Source organism: Tachyglossus aculeatus, chromosome 2 (genome assembly GCF_015852505.1).
Source record: "Tachyglossus aculeatus isolate mTacAcu1 chromosome 2, mTacAcu1.pri, whole genome shotgun sequence".
In the NCBI taxonomy this organism is placed as follows: Eukaryota; Metazoa; Chordata; class Mammalia; order Monotremata; family Tachyglossidae; genus Tachyglossus; species Tachyglossus aculeatus.
The window spans coordinates 124,569,424-124,580,776 of record NC_052067.1 but is presented as its reverse complement, the minus strand read 5'-3'; the positions used below and the strand labels follow the sequence as shown (position 1 = coordinate 124,580,776).

Genomic DNA, 11,353 nt, shown 5'->3' with positions numbered 1-11,353 from the left:
AAATTCAGCGAAATCCTGGTTAGAGGGAGCTGGGTTCTTTGAGGAGCCATATGAAAGTTGTCCTCTTACTACTTATCCTAATGTCCTGGATACCTCATCACCCATTCTTTTTCCCTCTCCCATTTCTAAGTTTCTTCTACTTATCCATTTTGAACTCTAGCCCATGAATTTCTCCAAAATGTTAACTGAACCTACTGCTATGTTCTGCTACACTCTGTTAACAAATTCCTTTGGTAAACAATACCACATTCTTACCACTCCTATCTATGATAAGACCTATGAAGGTGGATATCAAGAAAAGTAACCATCCCATCCTCTCAGGATCGCACCTGGAGAGTTTCCAATACTCTAGCAGTTTCCGTTACAGGAGGGAGAGTCAGGAAGAAACTCTCTTCCATTCCTAGCTTGGGCAGTAGCTAGTGAATGGAAGGCAATCTGCTACAAGTCAAAACTCACTTGTGCTGGGCAGCAGCGGCATAGAAGAGAGTCGAGGGTGGAGACTCAGGTTTACTGAGCAGAAGGAGGCAATGGTAAGCTGTTGTTGTTGTTGTTGTCTTATCCGATTGAATCATGTCCGACCCATAGTGAGGCCATGGACATCTCTCCCAGAACGACCCACCTACATCTGCAATTGTTCTGGTACTGTAATCAGAGTTTTCTTGGTAAAAATAGGGAACTGATTTATCATTGGCTCCTTCCACGCAGTGAGTTTAGACTTGTAGCAAATCACCTTCCAATCACTAGCCACTGGCCCAGCTAGGAATGGAATGGATATGCCTCTGCTTGGCTCTCCCTCCCATGGTTGAGACTGGTAGAATACTGGAAACTCTCCGGGTGTGACCCTGAGAGGTGAATGGTAAACTACTTCGGTATTTTTACCAAGAAAACTCTATGGATCACTATGAGAATGATTGCAGATGGAGGTGGGGCATTCTGGGAGAGATATGTCCATGGCGTCGCTATGGGTCGGAAATGACTCAGCAGCATAAGACAAGACAAACCATCCCATGGTACCTTCAAGCATCCTGTATTTCCAAGGTACTCTGTACTCTGACCTTATCAATCAATCAATCAATCCATCATATTTATTGAGCGCTTACTGTGTGCAGAGTACTGTACTAAGTGCTTGGGAAGTACAAGTTGGCAACATATAGAGACAGTCCCTACCCAACAGTGGGCTCACAGTCTAAAAGGGGAAGACAAGACAAAACCAAACATACTAACAAAATAAAATAAATAGACTAGATATGTACAAGTAAAATAAATAAATAAATAAATAAATAAATAAATAAATAAATAAATAGAGTAATAAATATGTACAAACATATGTACATATATACGGGTGCTGTGGGGAAGGGAAGGAGGTAAGATGGGGGGATGGAGTGGGGGACGAGGGGGAGAGGAAGGAAGGGGCTCAGTCTGGGAAGGCCTCCTGGAGGAGGTGATCTCTCAGTAGGGCCTTGAAGTGAGGAAAAGAGCTAGCTTGGCGGATGGGCAGAGGGAGGGCATTCCAGGCCCGGGGGATGCCGTGGGCCGGGGGTCGATGGCGGGACAGGAGAGAACGAGGCACGGTGAGGAGATTAGCAGCAGAGGAGCGGAGGGTGCGGGGTGGGCTGTAGAAGGAGAGCAGGGAGGTAAGGTAGGAGGGGCCGAGGTGATGGACAGCCTTGAAGCCCAGGGTGAGGAGTTTCTGCCTGATGCGCAGATTGATTGGTAGCCACTGGAGATTTTTGAGGAGGGGAGTAACATGCCCAGAGCATTTCTGGACAAAGACAGTCTGGGCAGCAGCATGAAGTATGGATTGAAGTGGGGAGAGACATGAGGATGGGAGATCAGAGAGAAGGCTGATACAGTAGTCCAGATGGAATAGGATGAGAGCTTGAACGAGCAAGGTAGCGGTTTGGATGGAGAGGAAAGGGCGGATCTTGGCAATGTTGCGGAGCTGAGACCGGCAGGTTTTGGTGACGCCTTGGATGTGAGGGGTGAATGAGAGAGCGGAGTCGAGGTTGACACCGAGGTTGCGGGCTTGTGAGACAGGAAGGATGATAGTGCCGTCAACAGAGATGGGAAAGTCAGGGAGAGGGCAGGGTTTGGGAGGGAAGACAAGGAGTTCAGTCTTGGACATGTTGAGTTTTAGGTGGCGGGCAGACATCCAGATGGAGATGTCCTGAAGGCAGGAGGAGATGCGAGCCTGGAGGGAGGGGGAGAGAGCAGGGGCAGAGATGTAGATCTGGGTGTCATCAGCGTAGAGATGATAGTTGAAGCCGTGGGAGCGAATGAGGCCACAAAGGGAGTGAGTGTAGGTCGAGAACAGAAGGGGACCAAGCACTGAACCTTGGGGAACCCCCACAGGGGGGTAAGGGGGTTACCTTAAAAATAAAAATAATAATAATGATAGTATTTGTTAAGCACTTACTATGTGCAAAGCACTGTTCTAAGTGCTGGGGGGATACAAGGTGATCAGGTTGTCCCACATGGGGCTCACAGTCTTAATCCCCATTTTACAGATGAGGGAACTGAGGCCCAGAGAAGTGAAGTGACTCGCCCAAGGTCACACAGCTGACAAGTGGCAGAGCAGGGATTCAAACCCATGACCTCTGACTCCCAAGCCAGTGCTCTTTCCAATGAGCCATGCTGCTTCTCTAAAAAGCAATTCTTATATTCCTGTGACCTGTAAGCTCCTCTTCTAGACTGTAAGCTCCTTATGGGCAGGGACCATGTCTAGCAATTCTGTTATATTGTACTCTCCCAAGTGTTTAGTACAGTGCTATTCGCACCATAAGCACTCAATAAATATGACTGACTGATTGATTGATCATGTCAGGTTAAGATAGTACTTTTTCTCTTGCCTCATAAGGCTTAAAAATTGTTGGGTTTGGGGCTCACATTCAGTTTGACTGTCTTTCTGACCCAATTTTACTGGCTATTGCCAAGTCCTGCTTCATTAGGTGCTAAATAGAGTTGGATTAGGGGAATTGCGAAGACTGTCATATCGTTTTCTTTAATACTGACCCTAAGCAAATACAGAATTAAAGGATAATGATAGGAAGTTTAATAAATTCTTGTTAAAAAATAGATATTCTGTTTTTTGCATATCTCTTCTTCATTTAATATTGAGTTTCATGAAGGCAAGGACCATAAATCCTATTTCTTTGTAACTTTCCAGGGCTTAAAATTATCTTTGCATAAAATAGGTATTCAAACAGTGTTAATAATTGTGATAAGCAAACTAGATTGTTATTTCTAAAATCTTTGAATAAGTCAAACAGTAAGCAGAATACAGAATTGCAGGAAAATAATAGGAAGTTTAATAAATCCTTATTTGGAGAATAGATACTCATTTATTGCTTGTCTTTTCTTTGTTTTAGATTGAAAGTTTCTTGAAGGTATGGACCATATCTCTTATTTCTTTGTAACTGCCCATTGCTTAAAATTATGCTTTGCATAAAGTAGGCATTCAATCATTGTTGATAATTGTGATACGCAAAAAGACTTGCTTTCTGAGGTCCGTGAAGAAATCAGATTCTAATTTCTGCAGCTCCACATGGGGCAGCGAAGTTGCAGTACATGTATGTTTTAATTGTCAATACATATGCCTGAAATATTTCTGTGGTAGAGAATTTTAATGCCCTTCAAAATGTGGAAAAATACCGCTCAATAACACTCTCCAAATGTAGTGCACATTATTCCTGCACAGCCTAGTACAATATGTTACAGCCAACTTCGTTGGTTTTACATCAGTGCTAATGGCATCATATTTCTAACATCAAATATAGTAATCATCCTAAATTGTTTGTGATATTTTAATTTTCATAATTTAAAAATAAACTCTATTAACCATCTCATCTTTCAATCCTGAATTGGAAAATGATTTTGAAATTATTACTTAAAAGTAGCATTCTGAGAGCCGTCAGATTGGCCACAGGAAAAGTAAAATATTTTTCTCACCTCAGAATCATTTTTCTTCTGTAAGAGCTAGAGAACTCAACCACTATCATTCCCCAGCCAACCCATTACTAATTACAAACAATAATGTTGTATACTGGAAAGGGCATCCTGATTGTGTTGCTTATACTGTCACAGACGGGGGTCTCAATGTGGCTTCTTGGGCTAAAAAGTAAAAGAAAAGCAGTAAAAATTATGCTTTAATAATTTCATCTAATGCATTTTTTGCCTTTATTTTCATTTTGATGTTCTGTTATTTCAAAAAAGAACAATTAGCATGTCAGTATGTTTTGAACCTATTGAAATTATGGGCCTCCAGGTGACTCATGGTGGTGGTGAACCTTTTCTTCCCCTCCTTACAATCCAAGGACAGGGAATAGTTCTCTCAATGATCGTTCCATTAGATTATACACTCCTTATAAGCAGGAGTCATTTCTCCCAACTTCATTGTACTCTCCAAAGTGCTTAATACTGTACTTTGTATACAGTAAGGGCTCAAGATCAATCGATTAGTCAATCGAATACTTACTGTATGCAGAACACTACTAAACACTTGGGAAAGTACAGTATAATGGAGTTGGTAGAAATATTCCCTACCCACAACAAGCTTACAGTCTAGAGGGGAGTTTATAGTCTAGAACAGTCAAGCACTGCTCTGAGTGCTGGGGTAGATAGAGTGCAAACAGGTCAGACACAATTCCTGTTCCACATGGGACACCTTAATAAATCAATGCCACTCTCCATTTCCTAGCCACACAGGCTGGGAAAGAGAGTGAGGGCTTGTATTCCCAGAGCCTATTTTACAACTTGGCAGGCACTGATTGCTACAAGACTGAAGGGCAGGCTCTGTCATCCCACTCCAAGTTATTGGGCAAAACTGAATGAGGGCAACTCCCAGAGGATTCCCCTATTTTCACACTGCCTCACAACCCCAATCAGTAAGACTAGATGTCCCAATTTTGACAAGTCATTTATGCTTTTTCGGGTTCTATCCTGTCATCTGAAAGAACACACTGGAGACCCACTTTGGGATGAGTTGGCAGGAACAGACTTTAGTGCTGAGGTAGCATTTGCTTGACTTGAGTCAGGGAACTTGTCAACAAACTCCATTGTGTTGTACTCTCCCAGATGATTAGTACAGCAGCGTGGCTCAGTGGAAAGAGCACGGGCTTTGGAGTCAGACGTCATGGGTTCAAATTCCGGCTCCACCACTTGTCAGTGTGTGACTTTGAGCAAGTCACAACTTCTCTGGGCCTCAGTTACCTCATCTGTAAAATGAGGATTAAGACTGTGAGCCCCCTGTGGGACAACCTGATCACCTTGTAACCTCCCCAGCGCTTAGAACAATGCTTTGCACATAGTAAGTGCTTAATAAATACGATTATTATTATTATTAGTAGTAGTACTCTGCACACAGGAAGCCCTCAATAAATAGTATTGATTGACTGAAGTCTCAGATCAAATTCCCAAGCAACGAAGCTCCACGTGCTAACTACATGGCATTCTGTAAATGGTGTCTACTAGGGATCATAGCAGATACTGAGAGGCAGTGTGGTCTGGTGGTTAGGACACGGCCCAGGAGTCAGAAGAACCTGGGTTCTAATTCCTGCTTTATTGCTTGTCTGCTGTGTCATAACCTTGGGTAAGTCACTTAACTTTTCTGTGCCTCGGTTATCTCATCAGTAAAATGGGTTTTAAGACTGTGAGCACCATGTGGAAAATGGACTGTGTACAATGTTATTAGCTTGTATTCACTCCAGCGCTTAGCACAGTGCCTGGCACATAGTAACCACTTAAGAAATACCATAAAAATAAAATTACAAACACTCAGAGGTAAGAAACAGAAGTTGAGTTTTAACCAAAAGGAAAGGAAAAGTTGAAAGCTAAAACTGGGCCCAAGTCCTTACATCGATACATATGCAATACATATGATGACTCTGACCCAAACTCACAAGTAAGCCCTAGCAGCAACACGAAAATTTATGGGCACCAAATCTCTGGGACAGGAACATGTTGTGATATGGGTCAGGTGATCCAGTACAGCCAGAGTGCAAGCAGGAAAAGGAAAGGAAAGAAGACTCATTCAATTTTCATCCTGAATTTGAAAGTTATGTCCAACATGCTGATTGGGTCTCATTCCTAGATGATTGTGGGAAAGGCAGTCTTCTGGGAAATGTAGTTTCCAGACTTAAAGACAGTCAAGACTACATTTCATACTTTCCCTACAATTCCTTGGAACTCAGGTCTGTCTAGAAGGAGGAGCTTGAACATTTCCTTAACCAAGTCTACCATTAGGAGGAAGGAGAAGAAGCTGTTCTCCCTACCCTTGCTCAGCTTCTTCAGGAGCAGGGACATTAGCTACCACTGATGGCATTGTCATTGCAGATGTGAGTGAATTGGCCCTTCTCAGCTGTAAGGTGGTGTTTTAGGGAGCAAGAATGAAGTGTTTCTGGAGATGCTAGGAATACCACTGAGAGTCAATCAATCAGTCATATGTATTGAGTGCTTACTACGTGCAAAGCACTTCTAAGCACTTGGGAGAGTACAATGCAACAGAATTAGCAGATACGTTCCCTGCCTATAGAGCTTTACAGTCTGGACAGGTAGACAAGCTCTTGGGAGAAAGCAATGTAATAAAGTTGGTAGACACGTTCTCTGCCTACAAGGAAATTGCAGTCTAATAATTATGGTATTTGTTAAAAGTGCTTACTATGTGCAAAGTACAGTATTAAGTGCTGCATTAGATATAATTCAATCAATACTATATTCTTCAATCGCATTTATTGAGCACTTACTGTGTGCAGAGTGCTGTGCTAAGCACTTGGAAGAGCAGTACAATAGAATAGAATTGGTAAAAATAATTCCAGCCTTCAGGGAATTTAAAATCTAGTGGGGCAGGACTGTGGTGCTGAAGTAGGGAAAGAATGGGGTTAAGGGGCACAGACCCAAGTTCCTAGGTGATGCAGAAGGAAGGGGAAATAGTTGGGGAAATTACAAGTTAGGGAAGGCACCATGGAGAAGGTATAATTTTAGTAAAGTTTTGAAGATGGGGTAGTGGTCTGTCGAATATGAAGGTATCTGGAGTTCCAAGCTAGTGGGGGGATATGAGCAAGGGGTCATTAGTGAGACAGATGAAGTTGAGGTACAGTGAGCATGATGGCGCTGGCAGACTGAAATGTTTGGGCTTGGTTGAAGTGGGAGATTAGTGAGGTTAGGTGGAAAGGGGAGAGCTGATTGAATGTCTTAAAGCCAGTGGTAAGGAATCCCTGTTTGATGCGATGATGGAGATGAACAGCTAATTCAGGTTTTTGATGGGTGGGGGTATGTGGAATATTTTTTGTTAGAAAATTAGATTGGATGTGGTCCTTGTCCCACATAGAGTGCACAAAGAGGGATGTAGAGCAGGTATTTAATACCTGCTACAAATGATGTAACTGTGGCACAGAGAACCTTCAATAGAGGGACTTTGGACACAGACACTCTCCAATAGAAGTTTCACCGTGTAAGGGGAAAGGAAAACAGTAATTTTATTCCCATTTTTACAGTTGAGGAAACTGGACCATAGAAAAGAATTTGACTTGTCCAAGGTCACACTGGAGTTAAAATGCCCCAGTGCTTAGAACAGTGCTTGATACATAATAAGTACTTAACAAATACTATTAAAAAGCAAAACTACCAGGTTTCTTGACCCCCAGGCTTGTGTTCTTTCCATCAGCCCACACAACTTCTCATCTATCAGCTGCAGCATCTTTGAAAATGAAGTACAGCTATACAATATCTGTATATCCTCTAGGATATATAAACATCCATAACAATGGAGAAAAGGAATAATTTCAGGCTTGGGGTTGATGAAATTCCCAATTTGCTATTCAAAGAATACATGAGGTTCTTTTTATACATATATATGATATATGTGTGTGTGTGTGTGTGTGTGTGTATATATATATATATATATATATATATATATATATATATATATGCATGCATATAAAGGATTTCACTTTACTGAATTGTTACATTTGTCACCACCTGGTGCCATTTCTATTTGTCCAGCTTCATTTCACAGTCTTTAGAACACTTCCAGATTAAAATGATCACCCTTTTTCATAGGATCTTTAAAGCAGTTCGTCAGCCTACCCAAATTCCTGTTAACCTATTTAAACTCACCAAAGTGTAGTTGTTTAGCTATCTTGCCATTGTCCATCCACCTCATGTCATCCCCAGTGAAGGCATGATGTGTCAATCATTGCTTATTTACTACAGGTGCCACATCCAGTATGTAAATTAGTTCACCCAAGGCACACATAAAAATAAGCATACTCACATCAAAAACGTCTTGGAAATTCTACTTTTTCCCCTAGATTCAAATTTGGTGAGTTTTGTTCCTATTATTTATGAATTTATCTGTATCCTTCCACTCCATAAATAAATGCATATATAATCTACTCAGATTTCTCCAGAGAAGTGAATATCAGCAGGAGCTTTATTCATTCTGGTAAGGCATTAGATTAACATAACTTGCATACTAATAAAAATATTATGAGTCCTTCTGATTTTAATTGCATATATTTTAAATTTTACCTCCTCTTACACACCCATTCCAGAGAGACTAACTCACCATTCTGAAACTGTTTTTCTTTTGATTTCCAGATACAAGAACCTCATGTATTATTTGAACAGGAAAGTAGGAATTATATCAACCCCAAGCCTGAAATTCTTTTTTTTCTCCGTTGTGAACCTCTAGGATTTGTTGGAGGAAAAGGCGCCAGTCACTGTAGCATTGGGCTACTCTTAGACAAAAGTGCCAACTTTTCATTCTTAGCATGGGTAGTGAACACGGATGTGCAGGGAGGATGCTGAGGGGATGTGGGTGGAGCTGGGAGGAAAAGAGGGAGAGAGAAGAGAGAGAGTTGAAAGAGAGAGAGAGGATGGGGGAAGAAAAGGATAGGGAAGACAAATGAGGAAGGAACAAAGGTGGTGAAGGGGATGGTGCAAAAGAGGGGAATTATTAATTACTTACTGCATTCATTAACAACTTTCTCTGTGGTAAGCACTGGTATAAATACAAGGTAATGACCCCTATCTCTACCCCATATAGGGCTCACAGTCTATATCATATCCATTTACAGATGAGGAAGCTGAGGCCCAGAAAGTAGTAGTGATAGTATTTAGTAAGTATTAAGTATTAAATGCTTACTGTGTTCATTCATTCATTCAATCATATTTATTGAGTGCTTACTGTGTTCATTCATTCATTCAATCATATTTATTGTGTGCTTACTGTGTTCATTTATTCATTCAATCATATTTATTGAGTGCTTACTGTGTGCAGAGTGTGTTCATAGCATTGTATTAACACTGGGAAAGAATAAACGGGTGAGACTTAGACATGGTCTCTGGACCTTGGGGGCGGGGGGGACTCACAGTCTAAAAATATTAAGGGAAGGGAGGGAACTAATATTAAGGGAAGGGAGGGGACTGGTAACTCGAGGAGTGATGAAATAAAACAGTAAGGCAATATAAAGATGAAAACAAAGATTAGTAGGGTTCTATGGTTTGAGGAGAAGAATTTCAGGCTCCTTACAACTTAAGAGTCCAAAGTCACCACCATAACCATAGTGACTGTTTCAGCAGTAGTCGCCACAACCTTTACAAGATTATGTGAAGGCAGTGCCATGTTGTAGCTGTTATTATCTGTCCTGCCGTGGAATGCCATAAACAGGGATCCTGTGATAGGTGATAGCAGGTTCCCAGAGGATTCACTCAGCTCTCTGGTGGAGAGAGAGGTCCTGAGAGCATACCACCATGGTTTTAATCCTCACAGCCCATAGTGCACAAAGCATGCTAGCAGCAGGGCCCTGAGATTTATGATGGGAGAGTGGCATGTTTCCAGAGGATTAAGTGACCTTCTCAAGATCACAAAGCTGATCAGTAGAGGAAATGGGGTTTCAAACTAGGTGTCTTGATTCCTAATCATGCTCTTTTTCCACAAGGCCATGCAAAGAGAAAAAAATAAGGTAATAATGGGTGACTGTGAGCCCGTTGTTGGGTAGGGACCGTTTCTATATGACGCCGACTTGTACTTCCCAAGTGCTGAGTACAGTGCTCTGCACACAGTAAGTGCTCAATAAATACGATAGAATGAGAGGAAGGAAGAAAGGGAGGGGAAGAAGGCAGAAAGGAGAAGAGGAAAGTAAAGATACTCGGCTTTCCCCGATGGTGTCTCGTCTTCCAGCACCCTAGAAGGCAGCTCTAGAGCCGCTGTGGTAGGGGTGCATCCAATGGGACTTCAGCTCTACACCATTTTTAGGTTACGGTCACCGCTGTCACACTGTAGCTGCAGCTCTGACTTCACAGTTAGGAAACAGACCCTCCAGAGCTACGACCCCCATTCTATCCAGGGTCTCCCCCTCGACTGCCTAAGTGAACCGCATGTCATCATGGGGCCTGAGGCCAGGGAGAGTGCTCCTGGTGAGGGCAGGAGGTGATGGCAACATCTTCCTTCTCTTCCTGCTTTTAAGGGATCAATGGGGGGAAGCAATATGTCAGTCCCATTCTAGCTGTAGGGAGCTGAGAATACTTTTTTTTAGCTCTTCAATGTGCCCTCAGAAGCTATAGCAGTTTCATCTTGTTGGCTCCAATTTCTCTGTGGGAGGGTAGGGATGCCTCCCCTCACCCATAGCCTTTATGAAGTTGTTGTTTATGACCTTACATGACCTTACAAGTATAATTGTACCATACTAATTACTGATTGTCCAAGAAAAAGAGAAACAGACAGCAACCCTCCCCCCTCTCTAAGCTGTAAGCTCATTATGAGCAGGGAACGGGTCAGCCAATTCTGTTTAATTGCCTCCCAAACGCTTAGTACAGTGCTCGGCACAATAAGCGCTCAATAAATATCGACTAGGAGCAGAAGCAACGTGGCTCAATGGAAAGAGCACGGGCTTGGGAGTTAGAGGTCATGGGTTCTAGTCCCAGCTCTGCCGCTTGTCAGCTGTGTGACTTTGGGCAAGTCACTTCACTTCTCTGTGCCTCAGTTACCTCATCTGCAAAATGGGGATTAAGATAGTGAGCTCCACATGGGACAACCTGATCACCTTGTGTCCCCCCCCAGTGCTTAGAACAGTGCTTTGCACATAGTAAGCACTTAACAAATTCTATTATTATTATTATTTCAAGTGCTTAGTTGCTATATAGTGCTATTCTTTATTTGCAGAAGATTTCATTAACAGTGCATTTCATCTATGGGTGTATGTGATTGAAAACCCCATTTGAATGACTCATAGTTCCTTTCACATCATGCACACAAAAAACTCAACCTTCGTGGTGGTGTCGTCATAGTTGCTTGAGCATTTGGCACAGTTATTGCTTTTGTCTCTCTTATGATTCTCTTGGAATCTCCAGTTCA

General features: G+C 42.2%; 2 non-coding genes across 2 annotated transcripts; one reads left to right on the top strand and one right to left on the bottom strand.

Annotated features, from left to right (window-relative positions):
• Window positions 1-311: 311 nt before the first annotated feature.
• Window positions 312-446, top strand: LOC119924458. Its single transcript, XR_005449171.1, has one exon. It is a non-coding gene; the product is annotated as a small nucleolar RNA SNORA7 (small nucleolar RNA).
• A 268-nt stretch (window positions 447-714) lies between these two features.
• Window positions 715-852, bottom strand: LOC119925078. The gene has a single exon (XR_005449749.1). It is a non-coding gene; the product is annotated as a small nucleolar RNA SNORA7 (small nucleolar RNA).
• Between the last annotated feature and the right edge of the window lie 10,501 nt (window positions 853-11,353).